The sequence below is a fragment of the Oncorhynchus keta genome, chromosome 7, assembly GCF_023373465.1.
Source record: "Oncorhynchus keta strain PuntledgeMale-10-30-2019 chromosome 7, Oket_V2, whole genome shotgun sequence".
In the NCBI taxonomy this organism is placed as follows: Eukaryota; Metazoa; Chordata; class Actinopteri; order Salmoniformes; family Salmonidae; genus Oncorhynchus; species Oncorhynchus keta.
Genome location: NC_068427.1, coordinates 31,446,192 through 31,469,620, shown reverse-complemented (window position 1 = coordinate 31,469,620; position 23,429 = coordinate 31,446,192). Strand labels below are relative to the sequence as shown.

At 44.3% G+C, this 23,429-nt stretch overlaps 1 long non-coding RNA gene across 1 annotated transcript; it reads right to left on the bottom strand.

Moving 5' to 3' along the window:
- Nucleotides 1–14,987: 14,987 nt before the first annotated feature.
- On the bottom strand, nt 14,988–21,579 carry LOC127931124 (uncharacterized). The gene is made up of 3 exons (XR_008139828.1): nt 21,500–21,579; nt 15,232–15,294; nt 14,988–15,041 (listed from the first exon to the last, which is right to left on the bottom strand). It is a non-coding gene; the product is annotated as an uncharacterized LOC127931124 (long non-coding RNA).
- Nucleotides 21,580–23,429: the final 1,850 nt, after the last annotated feature.

Here is a 23,429-nt window from a genome sequence, read left to right as displayed (position 1 = left end):
GTCACTAGTTACCACCAATGAATTTGCTTTTTGATCTTAATTTAAGGTTAGGGTTAGAAATAAGGTTGGAAGTGTGGTTAACGTTACGGTTAAAGCTGGGGTTAGGTTTAAAATCACCTCATCTCTCTCTGCATGTCTCATTGTGCCCTGATAGACCTGTATCCCTCTGATCCCTTTGTTCGAGTTCACAAGCAACCTTTTCATTAACAGTGTTTTTGAGCTATAGGCTATACAGTGTTCCACAACAAGAAACATACTGTATAATGAGTTGCAGTCAAATGTTTGGACACACCTACTCATTCCAGGGTTTTTCTTTATTTAATTATTTTCTACATTGTAGAAATAGGTGAAGAAATCAAAAATATGAAATAACATATATGGAATAATGTAGTAACCAAAAAAGTGTAAAACAAATCAAAATATATTGGAGATTCTTCAAAGTAGCCACCATTTGATTCTTCAAAGTAGCCACCTGGAATGTATTTCAATCAACAGGTGTCCCTTGCTAAAAGTTAATTTGTGGAATTTCTTTCCTTCTTCAAATCAAATCAAATCAAATTATTTGTCACATACACATGGTTAGCAGATGTTAACGCGAGTGTAGCGAAATGCTTGTGCTTCTAGTTCCGACAATGCAGTAATAACCAACAAGTAATCTAACTAACAATTCCAAAACTACTGTCTTATACACAGTGTAAGGGGATAAAGAATATGTACATAAGGATACATGAATGAGTGATGGTACAGAGCAGCATAGGCAAGATACAGTAGATGGTATCGAGTACAGTATATACATATGAGATGAGTATGTAAACAAAGTGGCATAGTTAAAGTGGCTAGTGATGCATGTATTACATAAGGATGCAGTCGATGATATAGAGTACAGTATATACGTATGCATATGAGATTAATAATGTAGGGTAAGTAACATTATATAAGGTAGCATTGTTTAAAGTGGCTAGTGATATATTTACATCATTTCCCATCAATTCCCATTATTAAAGTGGCTGGAGTTGAGTCAGTGTCAGTGTCAGTGTGCAGCCACTCAATGTTAGTGGTGGCTGTTTAACAGTCTGATGGCCTTGAGATAGAAGCTGTTTTTCAGTCTCTCGGTCCCAGCTTTGATGCACCTGTACTGACCTCGCCTTCTGGATGATAGCGGGGTGAACAGGCATGGGCTCGGGTGGTTGATGTCCTTGATGATCTTTATGGCCTTCCTGTAACATCGGGTGGTGTAGGTGTCCTGGAGGGCAGGGAGTTTGCCCCCGGTGATGCGTTGTGCTGACCTCACTACCCTCTGGAGAGCCTTACGGTTGAGGGCGGAGCAGTTGCCGTACCAGGCGGTGATACAGCCCGCCAGGATGCTCTCGATTGTGCATCTGTAGAAGTTTGTGAGTGCTTTTGGTGACAAGCCGAATTTCTTCAGCCTCCTGAGGTTGAAGAGGCGCTGCTGCGCCTTCTTCACGATGCTGTCTGTGTGAGTGGACCAATTCAGTTTGTCTGTGATGTGTATGCCGAGGAACTTAAAATTTTCTACCCTCTCCACTACTTTTCCATCGATGTGGAAAGGGGGGTGTTCCCTCTGCTGTCCACAATCATCTCCTTTGTTTTGTTGACGTTGAGTGTGAGGTTATTTTCCTGACACCACACTCCGAGGGCCCTCACCTCCTCCCTGTAGGCCGTCTCGTCGTTGTTGGTAATCAAGCCTACCACTGTTGTGTCGTCTGCAAACTTGATGATTGAGTTGGATGCGTGCGTGGCCACGCAGTCGTGGGTGAACAGGGAGTACAGGAGAGGGCTCAGAACGCACCCTTGATGTTGTTGCCTACCCTCACCACCTGGGGGCGGTCCGTCAGGAAGTCCAGTACCCAGTTGCACAGGGCGGGGTCGAGACCCAGGGTCTCGAGCTTGATGACGAGCTTGGAGGGTACTATGGTGTTGAATGCCGAGCTGTAGTCGATGAACAGCATTATCACATAGGTATTCCTCTTGTCCAGATGGGTTAGGGCAGTGTGCATCGTCTGTGGACCTATTTGGGCGGTAAGCAAATTGGAGTGGGTCTAGGGTGTCAAGTAGGATGGAGGTGATATGGTCCTTGACTAGTCTCTCAAAGCACTTCATGATGACGGAAGTGGTAGTTCTTGATGGTAGTCGTTTAGGTCAGTTACCTTAGCTTTCTTGGGAACAGGAACAATGGTGGCCCTCTTGAAGCATGTGGGAACAGCAGACTGGTATAGGGATTGATTGAATATGTCCGTAAACACACCGGCCAGCTGGTCTGCGCATGCTCTGAGGGCGTGGCTAGGGATGTCGTCTGGGCCTGCAGCCTTGCGAGGGTTAACACGTTTAAATGTCTTACTCACCTCGGCTGCAGTGAAGGAGAGTCCGCATGTTTTCGTTGCAGGCCATGTCAGTGGCACTGTATTGTCCTCAAAGCGGGCAAAAAAATTATTTAGTCTGCCTGGGAGCAAGACATCCTGGTCCGTGACTGTGCTGGATTTCTTCTTGTAGTCCCGTGATTGACTGTAGACCCTGCCACATGCCTCTTGTGTCTGAGCCGTTGAATTGAGATTCTACTTTGTCTCTGTACTGACGCTTAGCTTGTTTGACAGCCTTGCGGAGGGAATAGCTGCACTGTTTGTATTCGGTCATGTATTCGTCAATATTGTTATCTGACGCAATACGAAACATATCCCAGTCCACATGATGGAAGCAGTCTTGGAGTGTGGAGTCAGCTTGGTCGGACCAGCGTTGGACAGACCTCAGTGTGGGAGCTTCTTTTTTTAGTTTCTGTCTGTAGGCAGGGATCAACAAAATGGAGTCGTGGTCAGCTTTTCCGAAAGGGGGTTGGGCAGGGCCTTATATGCGTCGCGGAAGTTAGAGTAACAATGATCCAAGGTTTTTCCACCCCTGGTTGCGCAATCGATATGCTGATAAAATTTAGGGAGTCTTGTTTTCAGATTAGCCTTTTTAAAATCCCCAGCTACAATGAATGCAGCCTCCGGATAAATGGATTCCAGTTTGCAAAGAGTCAAATAAAGTTTGTTCAGAGCCATCGATGTGTCTGCTTGGGGGTATATACGGCTGTGATTATAATCGAAGAGAATTCTCTTGGTAGATAATGCGGTCTACATTTGATTGTGAGGAATTCTAAATCAGGTGAACAGAAGGATTTGAGTTCCTGTATGTTTCTTTCATCACACCATGTCTCGTTAGCCATAAGGCATACGCCCCCTCCCCTCTTCTTACCAGAAAGATGTTTGTTTCTGTCGGCGCGATGCGTGGAAAAACCCGCTGGCTGCACCGCCTCGGATAGCGTCTCTCCAGTGAGCCATGTTTCCGTGAAGCAAAGAACGTTACAGTCTCTGATGTCCCTCTGGAATGCTACCCTTGCTCGGATTTCATCAACCTTGTTGTCAAGAGACTGGACATTGGCGAGAAGAATGCTAGGGAGTGGTGCACGATGTGCCCGTCTCCGGAGTCTGACCAGAAGACCGCCTCGTTTCCCTCTTTTTCGGAGTCGTTTTTTTGGGTCGCTGCATGGGATCCATTCCGTTGTCCTGTTTGAAGGGCAGAACACAGGATCCGCGTCGCGAAAAACATATTCTTGGTCGTACTGATGGTGAGTTGACGCTGATCTTATATTCAGTAGTTATTCTCGACTGTATGTAATGAAACCTAAGATGACCTGGGGTACTAATGTAAGAAATAACACGTAAAAAAAAACAAAAAACTGCATAGTTTCCTAGAAACGCGAAGCGCGGCGGCCATCTCTGTCGGCGCCGAACCTGAAATGCGTTTGAGCCAATCAATTGTGTTGTGACAAGGTAGGGGTAGTATACAGAAGATAATATCTACTTGGTAATTTACCAAATAGGGCTATGTCAAGAACAGCTCAAATAAACAAAGTGAAACGACAGTCCATCATTACTTTAAGAAATGAAGGTCAGAACACTTAAATTGCAGTTGCAAAAACCATCAAGTGCCACAATGAAAATGGCTCTCATGAGGGCCAACACAGGAAAGGAACACCCAGAGATACCTCTGCTGCAGAGGATAAGTTCATTAGATTTACCATACTCAGAAATTGCAGCATAAATAAATGCTTCACAGAGGTCAAGTAACAGACACATCTCAACATCAACTGTTCATAGGAGACTGCGTGAATCAGGCATTCATGGTCGAATTGCTGCAAAGAAACCACTACTAAAGGACACAAATAAGAAGAAGAGACTTGTGTGGGCAAAGAAACATGAGCAATGGACATTAGACCGGTGGAAATGTGTCCTTTGGTCCAAATTTGAGATTTTTGGTTCCAACCGCGCCGTGTCTTTGTGTGACGCAAAGTGGTGAACGGATGATCTCTGCATGTGTGGTTCCCACCATGAAGCATGGAGGAGGAGCTGTGATGGTGTTGGTGTGCTTGGCTGGTAACACTTGTGATAGAAAAATTACATATTTACCTGATTTGTTAAATATTAATACTTACAAATTAATACTTAACAAATAGGAGGATATTTCTGTCCTGTTAGTGTCTGTTTTTATGGTATCCAATCCATTCCCTGTCTTAGGTCAGTTAGGATCACCACTTTATTTTAAGAATGTGAAATGTCAGAATAATAGTAGAGAGAATGATTTAGTTCAACTTTTATATCTTTCATCATATTCCCAGTGGGTCAGATGTTTACATACACTCAATTAGTATTTGGTAGCATTGTCTTTAAATTGTTTAACTTGGGTCAAGTATTTCAGATTGTACTCCACAAGCTTCCCACAATAAGTTGGGTGAATTTTGGCCCATTCCTCCTGACAGAGCTGGTGTAACTGAGTCAGGTTTGTAGGCCTCCTTGCTCGCACATGCTTTTTCATTTCTGCCCACAAATGTTCTATAGGATTGAGGTCAGGGCTTTGTGATGGCCACTCCAATACCTTGACTTTGTTGTCCTTAAGCCATTTTGCCACAACATTGGAAGTTTGCTTGGGGTCATTGTCCGTTTGGAAGACCCATTTGCGACCAAGCTTTAACTTCCTGACTGATGCCTTGAGATGTTGCTTCAATAAATCCACAATTTTCTTACCTCATGATGTCACCTATTTTGTGAAGTGCACCAGTCCCTCCAGCAGCAAAGCACCCCAACAACATGATGCTGCCACCCCCGTGCTTCACGGTTGGGATGGTGTTCTTTGGATTGCAAGCCTCCCCCTTTTTCCTCCAAACGTAACGATTGGCATTATGGCCAAACAGTTCTATTTTTATTTCATCAGACCAGAGGACATTTCTCCAAAAAGTACGATCTTTGTCCCTATGTGCAGTTGCAAACCTTAGTCTGGCTTTTTTATGGCGGTTTTGAAGCAGTGGCTTCTTCCTTGCTGAGCGGCCTTACAGGTTATGTCGATATAGGACTTGTTTTACTGTGGATATAGATACTTTTGTACCTGTTTCCTCAAGGTCCTTTGCTGTTGTTCTGAGATTAATTTGCACGTTTCGCACCAAAGTACATTCTTCCCTAGCAGACAGAACGTGTCTCCTTCCTGAGAGGTATGACGGTTGCGTGATCCCATGGTGTTTATACTTGCATACTATTATTTGTACAGATGAATATGGTACCTTCAGGCGTTGGACCAGAATTGTTTTTGGCTTTTTCCATTTGATTTTCCCATGATGTCAAGAAAAGAGGCACTGAGTTTGAAGGTCGGCCTTGAAATACATCAATTGACTCAAACAATGTCAATTAGCCTATCAGAAGCTTCTAACGCCATGACATAATTTTCTAGATTTTCCAAGCTGTTTAAAGGCACAGTCAACTTAGTGTATGTAAACTTCTGACCCATTGGAATTGTGATACAGTGAATTACAAGTGAAATAATCTGTCTGTAATCAATTGTTGGAAAAATTATTTGTGTCCTAACCGACTTGCCAAAACTATAGTTTGTTAACAAGAATTTGTGGAGTGGTTGAAAAATAAGTTTTAATGACTCCAAACTAAGTGTATGTAAACATCTGACTAACTGTACACATGGTTAGCAGATGTTAATGCGAGTGTAGCAAAATGCTTGTGGTTCTAGTTTCGACCATGCAGTAATAACCCACATGCAGATTTATTATTATTTTTACCTTTATTTAACCATGCAAGTCAGTTAAAATCACATTCTTATTTTCAATGACAGCCTGGGAACAGTGGGTTAAATGCATGTTCAGGGGCAGAATGACAGATTTGTACCTTGTCAGCTCAGGGGTTTGAACCAGCAACCTTCCAGTTACTAGTCCAACACTCTAACCACTAGGCTAAGCTGCCGCCCCAGATGACAGGATGAACCGAGAGTGACTTATGATGCTCCTTGGTCTGCATGAGGGGGGTTGAACCAACCATGACTGAGCATTGTTAGTGCCAGTTATATACAGTACTCTGCATTTGTGTAAAGGTTAGGTTACTCGGTCCAACACTCAAGGGTGTGGGTTCGATCAGACTCATTATTGCAATAATTAAGCAATATTAAATAAAGATGATTGGCTGAAGAAATGACCAAATCTCTCTCAGTTGTAAATTTCCATGACACACTGTCAGTGATTTATTTAGAATTCAATGGTACACTTAAACAGCATTGCTACCACAGCACTCTGCAGCGATACACCATCCCATCTGGATGCACTTAGTGGGACTATCATTTGTTTTTCAACAGGACAATGACCCAACACACCTCCAAGCTGTGTAAGGGCTATTTGACCAAGAAGGAGAGGGATGGAGTTCTGCATCAGATGACCTGGTCTCCACAATCACCCGACCTCAACACAGTTGAGATGTTTTGGGATGAGTTGGACAGCAGAGTGAAGGAAAAGCAGCCTACAAGTGCTCAGCATATGTGAGAACTCTTTCAAAACTTTTGGAAAAGCATTCCAGGTAAAGCTGGTTGAGTTAATGCAAAGCTGTCATCGAGGCAAATGGTGGCTACTTTAATGAATCTCAAATATAAAATATATTTTGATTTGTTTAACACTTTTTTGTTACTACATGACTCCATATGTGTTATTTCATAGTGTTGATGTCGTCACCATTAATCTACAATGTAGAAAATGGTACAAATAAAGAAAAAGCATTTGACTGGTACTGTATATATATATATATATATAGACATCGATCATACTCATTATGTTGATTGATGATCTTCTGTGGCAGCGGTTATCACTCATAATTAGTCTACCTGGCATCTGTAATGCTGACTGTTTCGATTGACAGGCATTTACCCCAACCAGTTTATTCTGTGGCTTTCATATCTCCAGGACATCAGATAAGTAAAATTCACTCTGGAAATGTATATTTCCAACACACACACACACACACACATATAAGACATGGAATTGTTTTAAGATGGTCATGCTAGGAATCATTTAGCTATTTGATTTAGATTTTTAGTACCCCTATTGTCACGCCTTGGTCTTAGTATTTTGTGTTTTCTTTAATTATTTGTTCAGGCCAGGGTGTGACATGGGTTTATTGTATTGTCGTATTGGGGTTTTTGTAGGCATTGGGATTGTGGTTGATTAGGGGTGTGTTTAGTATAGGCTTGGCTGCCTGAGGCGGTTCTCAATCAGAGTCAGGTGTTTCTTGTCTCTGATGGGGAACCGTATTTAGGTAGCCGGGGTTTCACTGTGTATTTCGTGGGTGATTGTTCCTGTCTCTGTGTAGTGTTCACCAGATAGGCTGTATTAGGTTTCACGTTCTGTTTGTTGTTTTTGTATTTATTCATTTATTTATTCATTTATTTATTTCATGTATCGCGATTGTTTGATTAAAGACATGAGTAACCACCACGCTGCATTTCGGTCCGACTCTCTTTCAACAAACGAAGAACGCCGTTACACCTATAGCCATATAAAAATGTTTTGATAAAATATTGAATTTGGCCTTTACTACTAACAAATAAACATGAATGGCAAAAAATACAGTCAAAAAAAATCTTAAGGAATAAGGTTTTGAAATGTCTGTCCTATATCTAGGAGATATAAGAAAGCTCAGGAAATATTTTTGTTTTTATAGACAAATATTTAACCTCTTATATTTGAAAGCACAAAACTACCTCTATACTTCCATTCATTTGTATGGGTTACCTTCAGATGAGTCGTGACACTTGTGGGGGTCCTAGAGCAAAACAGAGTACATCATTGTGTCTGTGAGTCTCATCTCATATTGATAAGGCCAAACCGTTCGGACTCTACAGACATTTTTGTGAGAAGACGGATTTTTGAGACATCTCATGGTCCGACAAACACCCCTGTAGCCCGGTCACTTTCCTCTGCAGATGTGGAAGGCTGACATTGGCGGATTGAGACGCAGCTCATGCAAAAAAACAGACATCTCTAGCTTAATCCTTCCTAATGTCTACCTTCATGCTACATAATAAGCCCAAGTGTACCAATAATTTGCAGAAACAATTACGATACTTACATGAATCCATGTATTTCCTTAGAGATGATAAACCCAAGGTCCTCCTCTTCACTTTGTTTCACACTGAGTGGTTTCAGGCTCGCGGAAGTGTGATTTTAAGTTTGATACTTCAGGTTAACAAGACAATGCTGGAGGTTGTTTGGTGTGACACAACCTCAGCTGGATTTTCCCCCATTGGATTGTAGAATCCCCAGTACTCCTAACCACACTTTCTTTGAAATGGCCTACGATCACATTGGATTACAGTAAAGCAGGTTACCAGTCACAGCCAGTCCTACCTGTATGTAAACTAGACATAACAGAAGAGCTTGGACGCAACCATCTTCTCCAAACCGACACACCATTTCTGGGAAGTTTCAGGACTGTGCTTTAATTAATAAATCATATAAGGTGTTTGTTAATAGTCAGCTCACCATTTATAAAACATTTAATATTAAATGTCGATAAGCTCTTCATAAATACTAAATAACTGCATTCATAAATATTACTTTAAACACTTATAGCTTATCTCAATGGATGAGAAACAAATCTGAAAAACTATTCTTTCAAAAATGTTGTTAAAGTAGACAAAGACAAATCAAATACATTGTATAAAATGTACTGGGCTCTCTTTATTAAAGCTCTCTCACAGATGTGGTGTGTATGTACAACATGGTGATAAATGGTGTGTGTGGTTTGTGTGTCTGTGCGTGCATGTGTGTGTATTTGAGTTGCTCTGCCAATATGGTCAGAATTAATACACTCTTAACATTTTCCATCGGCAGGACGATCAATCATCATCCCGCCAAAAATGAATCTCACCCCAGAGGATCAGTCTTCCAAAGTCTGATTCAATAAATGTTCATGGAAATGTGTTGTGAGAGTCAGGAACAACATTTATACTCTCCATGGTATCAGAAGTCCTTTCATTCAACATATTTCCTCCTTATGTCTATCACTGTCCTCCAAAGCCCATCAATCCCATCACAAGTTCAACAGGCTGTTCTTCTCTGGGCACCTCGTCTTTCTGCACACGGGGGTACGCCACGTACGCATCATACAGCTTCCCATCAGAGTCTGCCACATGCAGGACAGAGACAGGTAAAACAAAATAGGTGTGTTAGTGCTGGGCTGGATCAAATGTCTGCACAAACCTGCCTAAAAGAGGAGGCTTGGTTATTAATGACACCATAGTTGCTTGTGTTTTTTGGTAACATAGCCTATTCAGTGCCTCGTATGAAACTTTCTCTCTGTCATGGAAAATGCAGTGCTTGCATACTGCAGCTGTGGGATGTGCTACAGTACCTTGCTACTGATTTTACTTGTGGTCAGGTGTGGAGTGGGAAACAAGTAATGTAACATTCATGTGTGTGGGTTTAAGTGTGGGCCTGGGGGTTTGTGGAGAGACATGCTGTATGTGCATGACTGTCTGTATCTGGTGTAGAATGTATGTTTATGTTAGTGAGAGTTTCCATTTTGTGAATGCACAGTATGCAATGAGTCTGCAGATAGTGTGTATGTGTGTGTGTGTGTGTGTGTGTGTGTGTGTGTGTGTGTGTGTGTGTGTGTGTGTGTGTGTGTGTGTGTGTGTGTGTGTGTGTGTGTGTGTGTGTGTGTGTGTGCATGTCTGTGTGTGCGTGCTGAGGCATGTTTATATTAATGCTTCTGTGAGTGTTCTTGTGAAGTATATATGCGGTAAAGCGTCTCACATTGTGTACCTGTTTTTGTGTGGAGAAGCGGGAACATCCTCCTGAGAGACAGCATGATGTCGATCTTGAAGCAATGGTAAATAACAACACTACCAGTAAACACCAATACCAGAGTGATCAGTAGTACCCCAATAGGGGACAGATAGTTTGGATCTGTGCAGAAAAAAAGAGTGGAGATAGCATTTAAAATACATAATGTCAAGCTGACTGGCTTTATTCTTCAACCATTTTTGTTCAAAAGTGGTGAGGTTGCAGTTGTGATAATACACTATCAAAACAAGATTAAAGGGCCATATGTGTGTGATCTCTTTTGAAACATTTTTATGTTATCTTCCAGAAAGTGTTGTGTTACCTGTAGGCTGTAGTGTGAAGGAGGCAGAAGGACTGCCTCTGTCGCTGGAAACCTTACACGTGTAATGGATGGAAAAGTCTTCCTCTTCCACCGTCAAGAAATTCAAATTACGCTCCAACCATACACCCTTCTCTTCTCTCCACTCCCTGGTTTAGGGGGAGGGGAAGAGAGGGAGAGAAGACAGACAAGTTCCCCCTTGTGAACACACAATCAAACCATCATGGCCACAGTTAAGATAACATATACTGTTATTGGCGCCGGAGGGGATGGCTGCCGTTTTATGGGCTCCTAACCAACTGTGCTACTTTGTGTGTTTTTTTGCATTGTTTGTAACTTATTTTGTACATTGGTCTCTTATGAACAAAAAGAGCTTCTGGATATCAGAAGAGTGATTACTCACTTCGAACTAGACAAAGATTTTTACTTTAATGAGTCTTCTGCAAAGGATATACTGTTTCTCCGAGACCAGGCCCAAATCCCCGTCATTCGCGTGAAGAAAAGACAGCGGTACAGAGGGTGGAGATCAGGGTGCCTTGTGAGAATTCGTCAGCGAGTGAGTAACCTGCCTCTACTATCCATTCTTTTGGCCAACATGCAATCACTGGAGAATAATCTGGATGAGCTCCATTCGAGACTATCCTACCAACGGTACATTAAAAACTGTAATATCTTATGTTTCACCGAGTCATAGCTCGACGACAACAAGGATAATATTCAGTTGGCCGGGTTTTCCGTACATCCACAGGACAGAACAGCTACATCCGGTAAGACGAGGGGTGGTGGTTTGTGTCAATTTGTCAATAACAGCTGGTGTATGATGTCTAATATTAAGGAAGTCTTAAGGTATTGCTCGCCTGAGGTAGAGTACCACATGATAAGCTGTAGACCACACTATCTTCATCTATATTTTTCGTAGCATCTATTTACCACCACAAACTGATGCTGGCACTAAGACCGCACTCAACGAGCTGTATAAGGCCATAAACAAACAAGAAAATTCGAATCCAGAAACTGCTCTCCTAGTAGCCGGGGACTTTAATGCAGGCAAACTTAAATCCGTTTTGCCTAATTTCTACCATCATTCACTAACATTTTCAACCTCTCCCTGACCGAGTCTGTAATACCTACATGTTTCAAGCAGACACAGTCCCTGTGCGCAAGGAAGCGAAGAACAACCTGCCTAAATGATTACCGCCCTGTAGCACTCACGTCGGTACCCGTGAAGTGCTTTGAAAGGCTGGTCATGGCTCACATCAACAACATCATCCCGGAAACCCTAGACCCACTCCAATTGGCATACCACCTCAACAGATGACGCTATCTCAATTGCACTCCACACTGCCATTTCCCACCTGGACAAAAGGAACACCTATATGAGAATGCTGATAATTGACTACAGCTCAGCATTCAACACTATAGTGCCCACAAAGCTTTTTACTAAGCTAAGGACCCTGGGACTAAACACCTCCCTCTGCAACTGGATCCTGGACTTCCTGATGGGCCGCCCCCAGGTGGTAAGGGTAGGCAACAACACATCTGCCACGCTGATCCTCAACACTGGGGCCCCTCAGGGGTGCATGCTTAGTCCCCTCCTGTACTCCCTGTTCACCCACGACTGCGTGGCCATGCACGCCTCCAACTCAATCATCAAGTTTGCAGACGACACTACAGTGGTAGGCTTGATTACCAACAACGACGAGACGGCCTACAGGGAGGTGGTGAGGGCCCTCGGAGTGTGGTGTCAGGAAAATAACTTCACACTCAACGTCAACAAAATGAAGGAGATGATCATTCAGGAAACAGCAGAGGGAGCACCCCCCTATCCACATCGACGGGACAGTAGTGGAGAAGGTGGAAAGTTGTAAGTTCCTCGGCGTACACATCACGGACAAACTGAAATGGTCCACCCACACAGACAGCGTTGTGAAGAAGGCGCAGCAGCGCCTCTTCAACCTAAGGAGGCTGAAGAAATTTGGCTTGTCACCAAAAACACTCACAAACTTCAACAGATGCACAATCGAGAGCATCCTGTTGGGCTGTATCACCGCCTGGTACGGCAACTGCTCCGCCCATAACCGTAAGGCTCTCCAGAGGGTAGTGAGGTCTGCACAACGCATCACAGGGGCCAAACTACCTGCCCTCCAGGACACCTACCTGCCCTGCAGGACACCTACACCACCTGATGTCACAGGAAGGCCAAAAAGATCATCAAGGACAGCAACCACCTGAGCCTGTGCCTGAGCACTCCAGCGCCGGATGAATGACCTACACACAATCCAACACCATCATTAAGTTTGCTGATGATACAACAGTGGTAGGCCTGATCACCGACAATGATGAGATAGCCTATAGAGAGGAGGTCAGAGACCTGGCAGTGTGGTGCCAGGACAACAACCTCTCCCTCAATATGAGCAAGACAAAGGAGTTGATCGTGGACTACAGGAAAAGGAGGGCCGAACAGGCCCCCACTAATATTGAAGGGGCTGTAGTGGAGCGGTTTGAGAATTTCAAGTTCCTTAGTTTGTTGGTGATGTGGACACCATCACGGTTCAAACACACCAAGACAGTCATGAAGAGGGCACGACAACAGCTTTTCCAAATCAGGAGAAAAATCTGATTTGTCATGGGTCCCCAGATCCTCAAAAGATTCTACAGCTGCACTAGCGAGAGCATCCTGACCGGTTGCATCACCACCTGGTATGGCAACTGTGGTAGCAGAATAACAAGATTGTTATACTTATGCACCAAATGGTTGTTTTATGAAATAGAGTAAGGTTCTAAGAACTCTCCCTCTCCCTTTCTGAGCTGCTGATTAAGTGATGGCTTGGTGATTAAAAAACCTACAGCTGGCATTCCATAGATCAGATGTGGTGGGTGTCACTGAGATAGAGATAGCCCGGAGGAACAGAACCAAGGCCTCAGTATTTCTAATCTGGCATCTGTGAGACAGCACCAGAGGGAGATGACCACAGGATGAACCCAAAGGGGCTTATGGTGCCCCCCAATCTGTATGGGAGGGGTTGAACCAGCTATGACTGAACAATCTTGGTATCAAGCATATAAGGAACAGCATGGTCTGTAAAGGGTAGGTTGCTGGGCACAACAGTCAAGACTATTGGGCTGACAGGTCTTAATTATTGCAATAATTAATCGATATTGAATAAAGATTGTTTGAAGAAATGACCGCAAGGCACTACAGAGGGTAGTGCGTACAGTCCAGTACATCACTGGGACCAAGCTTCCTGCCATTCAAGACCTATTTACTAGGCGGTGCCAGAAGAAGGCCCAAAAAATGGTCAAAGACTGCAGTCACCCAAGTCATAGACTGTTCTCTCTGCTACAGCACGGCAAGTGGTACCGGAGTGACAAGTCTATGTCCAAAAGGCTTCTTAACAGCTTCTACCCCCAAGCCATAAGACTGCTGAACAATGAATCAAATGAATCAACGGCTTGTAAGTAAGCATTTCACGGTAAGGTTGTTGTATTCGGAGCTTGTGACAAATACAATTTGATTTGATGTTGTGAAGTTTCAAAGCAAGCACTATGTATTCAGGGATATGGATCCTATCTTAATCTTAGTGGTATACCTGATACGATACCAACAGTTTAGATACTATACAATGGAACAATGCAGCAAACACTGAATTACACAGTAAGAACCTCATAGCTGCACCATCGAGAGCATCCTGATTGGTTGCATCACCACCTGGTATGGGAACTGCTCAGCCTACGACTGCAAGGCATTGCAGAGGGTTGTGCGTCCAGCCCAGTACATCACTGGGGCCAAGCTTCCTGCCATCCAGGACCTATATACTTGGCAGTGTCAGAGGAAGGCCCAAAGTCATAGACTGTTCTCTCTGCTACCGCACGGCAACAGTACCGGAGTGCCAAGTCTAGGTCCAAAAGACTCCTTAACAGCTTCTACCCCCAAGCCATAAGACTCCTGAAGAGCTAATGAAATTATTTGCATTATTTTCTTATTTTTCTTTTTTCTTCTTTAAAAAATATACATTTTTAATTTATTTTTTACATCAGTTCATTTTAGTAAATACTTTCGTAACACTTGTTTTTCTTAAAACGGCATTGTTGGTTAATGGCTTGTAAGTAAGCATTTCACTGTTGTATTCGGTACGTGACAAATAACATTTAATTTAATACCAACGGGCAAGCATGGTGATGGTATTTAGATGGTTTGGGTATGCCTCGGGACCTGGACGACTTGACTTGTATTCTGCTCGATATCAGAGAATTCTACAGGAGAGTGTCATACCATCCGTCTGTGAGTTGAAGTTGAGGTGCAGCTGGATGCAGCAAGACAATGATCCAAAACACACAATCAAGTCTACATGAAAATTGTTGAAAAGCAACACATTTGTAGAATTCTTAGTGTGTATTGTGATGCTGTTGTGTTGTCTCAACCTACCTTTGTGATTCCTGAAAGACGCGCTCTGAGATAATTTGGGAAATTGAGTTCTCGCGCTATCCAATTCAAATTTGCACAATGTTTATTCCCCACACTCGGGACAAACACCCGACACATCTTACTGAAGGAAGAACCTAGGGGACAAACATTGAATTCTTTATTTGCATCATGAATTAAAAGAGCTGTGCACACACACACACACACACACACACACACACACACACACACACACACACACACACACACACACACACACACACACACACACACACACACACACACACACACACACACACAGTAAATGTTCTATAGTGGCTTACTCACCCAAATCTGCTTTGATGATCTCATTGGCAGGTTCAACCACTTTGGGCTCCAGGCAATACTCCACTGAAATGATGACAATGATTCGTAAACATCATAGACAGACAGAAATATGCAGTCACATGACCCTATTGAACACAACCATTTCTAAGCTCTCACAGAGCAAAGTTTCAAAGCAGCCTCTATGAAATCATAACCTCTGATTCAGGGTCATATACAATGCCGTCAGAAAGTATTCACACCCCTTGACTTTGTACACATTTTGTTGCGTTACAGCTTGAATTAAACATAGATTCCATTTAGATTATTGTATCACAGGCTTACACACAATACCCCATCATGTCAAAGTGGAATTATGTTTTTCAAAATGGTTACAAAAAATGAAAAACGGAAATGTCTTTAGTGTAAGTATTCAATGCCTTTGTTATGGCGAGCATAACTAAGTTCAGGAGTAAAAAATGTCTGAACAAGTCACATAATAAGTTGCATGGACTCACTCCGTGTGCAATAATAGTAATAATACATTTTAAGATGTTTGAACCATACCTCATGTCTGTACCCCACACATACACTACAGTACAATTACATGTAAGATCCTGTCACGTCCTGACCTTAGTTCCTTTTGTATGTCTCTGTTTTAGGTTGGTCAGGGCGTGAGTTGGGGTGGGCATTCTATGTTTTGTTCTATGTTTGTATTTCTATGTGTTTGGCCTGGTATGATTCCCAATCAGAGGCAGCTGTCAATCGTTGTCTCTGATTGAGAACCATACTTAGGCAGCCTGGTTTCGCCCTTGAGTTGTGGGTAGTTGTTTTCTGTCTCTGTACCAGACAGAACTGTTTCGTGTTGGTCTTTTTTTTGTTTTTGTTATTTTGGTCGTAGTGTTCTGAGTTAAAATAAATATACATCATGAACACGTACCACACTGCACTTTGGTCCTCTTCACGTTCTTCAACCCACGACAGCCGTTACAGAACTGCCCACCAAAAAATGGACCAAGCAGCGTGGAATGGACTCACGGACATGGGAGGACATTCTGGACGGGAATGGTTCCTACACATGGGAGGACATTCTGGACGGGAAGGGTTCCTACCTGTGGGAGGAGTTCCTGGCTGGAAGGGATCGCCTCCCATGGGAACAGGTGGAGGCAGCCAGCAGAGAGGAGGCAGCAGGTTACGTGAGCCAGCGCTTTGAGGGAACACTGCTGGCAAGGAAGTCTGAGAGGCAGCCCCAAAAAATGTCTTGGGGGGCGGCACATGGGGAGTGTGGCAGGTAGGAGACCTGAGCCAACTCCCTGTGCTTACCGTGGAGAGAGGTTGCTACATTGCAGCTCCTCGTATCGGCCTGGCTAGAATGGGCATCGAGCCAGGAGTAATGAAGCCGGGTCAGCGCATCTGGTCTCCAGTGCCTCTCCTCGGCCCGGATTATATGGCACCAGCCCCACGCACGGTGTCCCCGGTTCGCCAGCACAGCCCAGTGCGGTCTGTTCCACCCCGCCGCACTTGCCGGGCTACAGGTAGGCTCGGTGCTCAAGACCAGTGCGCCTCCACGGTCTGGTCTATCCGGTGCCTCCTCCACGCACCAGGCCTCCTGTGGCAGCCACACGCAGCAGGCTGTCTCTCCGTCTCCTCCCTCCAGGTGCTCCCTCCTGTCCAGCGCTTCCAGAGCAGCCAGTCAGTCAGGAGTTGCCAGAGCCGCCCATCATTCAGGAGCTGCCAGAGTCGCCTGTCGCTCCGGCGCTGCCAGAGCCGCCCATCTATTCGGGGCCCGCTGAAAGGGTCTCCAGTCCGGGATCAGCGGCGAGGGTCGCCGCTCCAAAGGCGCCACCTAAGTGGGCCGAGACTAAGGTGGGGTCCACGTCCCACGCCAGAGCCGCCACCGCGGACAGATGCCCACCCAGACCCTCCCCTATGGGTTTAGGTTTTGCGGCCGGAGTCCGCACCTTTGGGGGTACTGTCACGTCCTGACCTTAGTTTCTTTTGTATGTCTCTGTTTTAGGTTGTTCAGGGTGTGAGTTGGGGTGGGCATTCTATGTTTGTATTTCTATGTGTTTGGCCTGGCATGGTTCCCAATCAGAGGCAGCTGTCAATTGTTGTCTCTGATTGAGAACCATACTAAGGCAGCCTGGTTTCGCCCTTGAGTTGTGGGTAGTTGTTTTCTGTGTCTGCACCAGACAGAACTGTTTCGTGTTGGTCTATTTTTGTTATTTTGGTCATAGTGTTCTGAGTTAAAATAAATATACATCATGATGTCACGTTCTGACCTTTATTTCCTTTGTTTTGTCATTATTTAGTATGGTCAGGGCGTGAGTTGGGGTGGGCAGTCTGTTTGTTTTTCTATGATTTGGGTATTTCTATGTTTCGGCCTAGTATGGTTCTCAATCAGAGGCAGGTGTCATTAGTTGTCTCTGATTGAGAATCATACTTAGGTAGCCTGGGTTTCACTGTGTTGGTGGGTGATTGTTCCTGTCTCTGTGTTTGCACCAGATAGGATTGTTTTGGGTTTTCACATTTTCTTGTTTTTGTATTCAGTTGTTCATGTGTACATTTACGTATTAAAAGAACCATGGACACTTACCACGCCGCATATTGGTCCTCTGATCCGTTTCGCCTCTCCTCTTCTTCCAAAGAGGAGGAAATCCCTTACACATGAACATGTACCACTCTGCACTTTGGTCCTCTTCACCTTCTTCAACCCACGACAGCCGTTACAGGTCCCTCAGTCGAGCAGTGCATTTCAAACACAGATTCAACCACAAAGACCAGGGAGGTTTCCCAATGCCTCGCAAAGAAGGACAACTATTGGTAGATGGGTAAAAAAATAAAGCAGGCATTGAATATCCCTTTGAGCATGGTGAAATAAGTTCAGGAGTAAAATGAATTACTCACTGCAAAGATACAGGTTGTCGGAGAGGAAGGAAACCGCTTAGGGATTTCGCCATGGTGACTTTTAAAAAAGTTACAGAGTTTAATGGATGTGATAGGAAGAAACTGAGGATGGATCAACAACATTCTAGTTACTCCACAATACTAACCTGATTGACAGGGCTCATGAAGGAAGCCTATACAGAATACAAATATTCTAAAACATGCATCCTGATTGCGACAAGGCACTAAAGTAATACTGCAAAACGTGGCAAAGCAATTCACTTCTTGTTCTGAGTACGAAGTGTTATGTTTGTGGAAAATCCAATGCAACACATTACTGACTACCACTTTCCCCATTTTCAAACAGTGGTCGCTGCATCATGTTATGGGTATGCCTGTCATTAAGGACTGGGGAGTTTATTATAAAAAGAAACGGAATTCAGCTAAACACAGGCAAAATTGTGGAGTAAAACCTGGTTCTGTCTGCTTTCCAACAGGCACTAGGAGATGAATTCACCATTCAGCAGGTCAATAACCTTAAACACAAGGCCAAATCTACACTGAAGTTGCTAACAAAGAAAACTGAATGTTCCTGAGTGACCGATTTACAGGTTAGAATTAAATCTGCTTGAAAATCTATGGCAAGATCTGAAAATGGTTGTCAAGCAATGATCAACAACCAATTTTAAAGCATTTTGAAAAGAATAATGGGGAAATGTTGCACAATCCAGGGGTGGAAAGCTCTTAGAGACTTACCCAGATAGACTCACAGCTATAATCGCAACAAAGGTGATTCTAACTTGTATTGACTCAGGGAGTTGAATACTTATGTAGATTCTTGACAAAAAAATGACAATTAAATCTATTTTAATCCCACTTTGCAACACAAGTTGTGGAAAAAGTCAACGTGTGTGAATACTTTCTGAAGTTACTGTCTCTGTAATGGCTGTGGTAAGGATTGGGGGTATATGGTAATAATCTGTTCCTAGATCTGTGGTTAGGGACAACTTTTATGAGCTGTGCCAACAATACTCACCAATACGCTGATTCGGTGATTCGGTGTGCGAGTTCATTAGAACGTGCGTCGAAGATGTCGTTCCCATAGCAACGATAAAAAACATTCCCTAACCAGAAACCGTGGATTGATGGCAGCATTCGCGTGAAACTGAAAGCGCGAACCACTGCTTTTAATCAGGGCAAGGTGTCTGGCAACATGACTGAATACAAACAGTGCAGCTATTCCCTCCGCAAGGCTATTAAACAAGCTAAGCGTCAGTACAGAGACAAAGTGGAATCTCAATTCAATGGCTCAGACACAAGAGGCATGTGGCAGGGTCTACAGTCAATCACGGACTACAAGATGAAATCCAGCCCAGTCACGGACCAGGATGTCTTGCTCCCAGGCAGACTAAATAACTTTTTGCCCGCTTTGAGGACAATACAGTGCCACTGACACGGCCTGCAACGGAAACATGCGGTCTCTCCTTCACTGCAGCCGAGGTGAGTAAGACATTTAAACGTGTTAACCCTCGCAAGGCTGCAGGCCCAGACGGCATCCCCAGCCGCGCCTCAGAGCATGCGCAGACCAGCTGGCCGGTGTGTTTACGGACATATTCAATCAATCCCTATACCAGTCTGCTGTTCCCACATGCTTCAAGAGGGCCACCATTGTTCCTGTTCCCAAGAAAGCTAAGGTAACTGAGCTAAACGACTTCCGTCATCATGAAGTGCTTTGAGAGACTAGTCAAGGACCATATCACCTCCACCCTACCTGACACCCTAGACCCACTCCAATTTGCTTACCGCCCAAATAGGTCCACAGACGATGCAATCTCAACCACACTGCACACTGCCCTAACCCACCTGGACAAGAGGAATACCTATGTGAGAATGCTGTTCATCGACTACAGCTCGGCATTCAACACCATAGTACCCTCCAAGCTCGTCATCAAGCTCGAGACCCTGGGTCTCGACCCCGCCCTGTGCAACTGGGTACTGGACTTCCTGACGGGCCGCCCCAGGTGGTGAGGGTAGGCAACAACATCTCCTCCCCGCTGATCCTCAACACGGGGCCCCACAAGGGTGCGTTCTGAGCCCTCTCCTGTACTCCCTGTTCACCCACGACTGCGTGGCCACGCACGCCTCCAACTCAATCATCAAGTTTGCGGACGACACAACAGTGGTAGGCTTGATTACCAACAACGACGAGACGGCCTACAGGGAGGAGGTGAGGGCCCTCGGAGTGTGGTGTCAGGAAAATAACCTCACACTCAACGTCAACAAAACTAAGGAGATGATTGTGGACTTCAGGAAACAGCAGAGGGAACACCCCTATCCACATCGATGGAACAGTAGTGGAGAGGGTAGCTAGTTTTAAGTTCCTCGGCATACACATCACAGACAAACTGAATTGGTCCACTCACACTGACAGCGCCGTGAAGAAGGCGCAGCAGCGCCTATTCAACCTCAGGAGGCTGAAGAAATTCGGCTTGTCACCAAAAGCACTCACAAACTTCTACAGATGCACAATCGAGAGCATCCTGGCGGGCTGTATCACCGCCTGGTACGGCAACTGCTCCGCCCTCAACCGTAAGGCTCTCCAGAGGGTAGTGAGGACTGCACAACGCATCACCGGGGCAAACTACCTGCCCTCCAGGACACCTACACCACCCGTTGTTACAGGAAGGCCATAAAGATCATCAAGGACATCAACCACCCGAACCACTGCCTGTTCACCCCGCTATCATCCAGAAGGCGAGGTCAGTACAGGTGCATCAAAGCTGGGACCGAGAGACTGAAAAACAGCTTCTATCTCAAGGCCATCAGACTGTTAAACAGCCACCACTAACATTGAGTGGCTGCTGCCAACACACTGTCATTGACACTGACCCTACTCCAGCCATTTTAATAATGGGAATTGATGGGAATTATGTAAATATATCACTAGCCACTTTAAACAATGCTACCTTATATAATGTTACTTACCCTACATTATTCATCTCATATGCATATGTATATACTGTACTCTACATCATCGACTGCATCCTTATGTAACACATGTATCACTAGCCACTTTAACTATGCCACTTTGTTTACTTTGTCTACACACTCATCTCATATGTATATACTGTACTCGATACCATCTACTGTATGCTGCTCTGTACCATCACTCATTCATATATCCTTATGTACATGTTCCTTATCCCCTTACACTGTGTATAAGACAGTAGTTTTGGAATTGTTAGTTAGATTACTTGTTGGTTATCACTGCATTGTCGGAACTAGAAGCACAAGCATTTCGCTACACTCGCATTTAACATCTGCTAACCATGTGTATGTGACAAATAAAATTTGATTTGATTTGATTTGATTTGGAACTTTTATGAGCTGTGCCAACAATACTCACCGTCCACCATGCTGTTGATGGTCTCTGAGATCCTGCCGCTGAACCCTTCCAAGTTAAAGGTCATGGTGCAGGTGTAGAACGCATGTAGAACGCATGATCCTCACTTCTACTCGGAGAAACTCCATAGTACTGTCACGGACATAACTAAACCTGTTCCACAAGGGATCATCTTCCACAATGGGTTCACAGCCCTGACAGGGTTAAAATAGAAATGTACACTGAAAGGTAGTGGTAATGGAATATGGCTAGTAGTACAAAATGAATATACAATTACAGATAAGTTCTGATAATGTCTTACCTTAGAAGACCAACTCTCAGAACAATTCAATGCAGTACAATATGTGAGAGCAATGAACAATGTAAAGGGTATGTGCAGTACTGTGTCTGTTGGAACATTGTCTCAAATGTAGTCACAAGTTTTCACTAGTAGTAATAACCCTACATTCCTATAGTTTTAAACACAAATTAAGCATACATAGACTGACTGAATAGCTGAAACAAAAGAGTTCAAACAGACTTTCCAGCACTGTCAGGAAAGGGCAGACTGGGACCAGAAATCCGCCCGGGCGTTTGACTCACCGCTACGCTACCGTCCCACATATCCCAGAGAGGTTAATGAGGCCACCTCTTAAAGAACAGAATATATTGGGGAAATGATGCACACCAAAAAAGTATGCAATTATTACACGTGTCATGTAACATGCATAGACAGAGTTTTTACAGAGAGGGTCCTTTCAAAATATATCTCTTCACAACAAATGTTTTTTTATTTTTATTAACACTGACGGTGTTAAAACAATACTGAAATTGTTGAGTCTGTGGACCCGTAGACACCAAAAGTGTTAAATTAACAGACCATTTAGTGTAAAGCCTTATTCAATTATTTCCCACAGTGTCTTGCCTTTCGAGCAAATTGTAGAGTTACCACCCATGACTGTATGTGTTAGTGACAGAGAAATTATTACTGTATTCATCCATTTTTGTTCCTTAGGATTTCAAAAAGTGAGATCCGAAGTGAATATGTTGTCAGAAAAAATAATGTTTCATAACGCCTTAGTTTGCAGGCATAGTTTTAACCTAATACAGGGGCCTGAAACTCATACACGTCACTTTGAACTAAAACATTACATTTACATTTAAGTCATTTAGCAGACGCTCTTATCCAGAGCGACTTACAAATTGGTGCATTCACCTTATGACATCCAGTGGAACAGCCACTTTACAATAGTGCATCTAAATCTTTTAGGGGGGTGAGAAGGATTACTTATCCTATCCTAGGTATTCCTTAAATAGGTGGGGTTTCAGGTGTCTCCGGAAGGTGGTGATTGACTCCGCTGTCCTGGCGTCGTGAGGAGGTTTGTTCCACCATTGGGGGGCCAGAGCAGCGAACAGTTTTGACTGGGCTGAGCGGGAACTCTACTTCCTCAGTGGTAGGGAGGCGAGCAGGCCAGAGGTGGATGAACGCAGTGCCCTTGTTTGGGTGTAGGGCCTGATCAGAGCCTGGAGGTACCGTTCCCCTCACAGCTCCGTAGGCAAGTACCATGGTCTTGTAGCGGATGAAGCCAGTGGAGAGAGCGGAGGAGCGGGGTGACGTGAGAGAACTTGGGAAGGTTGAACACCAGACGGGCTGCGGCGTTCTGGATGAGTTGTAGGGGTTTAATGGCACAGGCAGGGAGCCCAGCCAACAGCGAGTTGCAGTAATCCAGACGGGAGATGACAAGTGCCTGGATTAGGACCTGCGCCGCTTCCTGTGTGAGGCAGGGTCGTACTCTGCGGATGTTGTAGAGCATGAACCTACAGGAACGGGCCACCGCCTTGATGTTAGTTGAGAACGACAGGGTGTTGTCCAGGATCACGCCAAGGTTCTTAGCGCTCTGGGAGGAGGACACAATGGAGTTGTCAACCGTGATGGCGAGATCATGGAACGGGC